Consider the following 604-nt stretch of genomic DNA (forward strand, 5'->3'; position numbering starts at 1 on the left):
TTATTTTTCTTTCCTTGAACACACTGATTTGTGCCTCTTAGGCACAAATGTAGAGCTGTATCCCTCTCTTAAGATTGTAATCACCATGAAGACCCATGTATTTATTAAACTTTTATATCTCCCATATCACTTAAGATAGTGTCTTGCACATCACAATTTCTTTCAAATACTGTTCAATTGAGAAATACCCCCTCTTGTGGCAAAAATGAATCCAGGTTTACACTGTACTCTGCCACATAAAGGTAATAGCCTATGGTGAATTAAAGTCTTACAAGAAGGCAAGATATCTGCTTTTGCCCTTGTCCTATGTGCTCTAAGCAGCAAATTTAGGAGCTTATACTTCGAGCTGCTTAGGGGCTCAATGTGCTACAAAAAGCCCAACTATTACTCCAAAGGCCATGAATTATTTTAATGCAAAAAAGGAAAAAATGAAGTTGATAGGGCAACACAACTAGTAAAGTAAAATATCACAAAATAAAGTGGTGGTTTTTTTCAGGCAACATTGGCTGCAAATAGTAAAACTGATTTAAAAAAAGAATTCTAAATTATATGTAATAGTAGCTAAGAATGATACTGAAAAAGTCTCATTTAATGTGACTCAAGA

Source organism: Notamacropus eugenii, chromosome 5, assembly GCF_028372415.1.
Source record: "Notamacropus eugenii isolate mMacEug1 chromosome 5, mMacEug1.pri_v2, whole genome shotgun sequence".
Classification (NCBI taxonomy): domain Eukaryota; kingdom Metazoa; phylum Chordata; class Mammalia; order Diprotodontia; family Macropodidae; genus Notamacropus; species Notamacropus eugenii.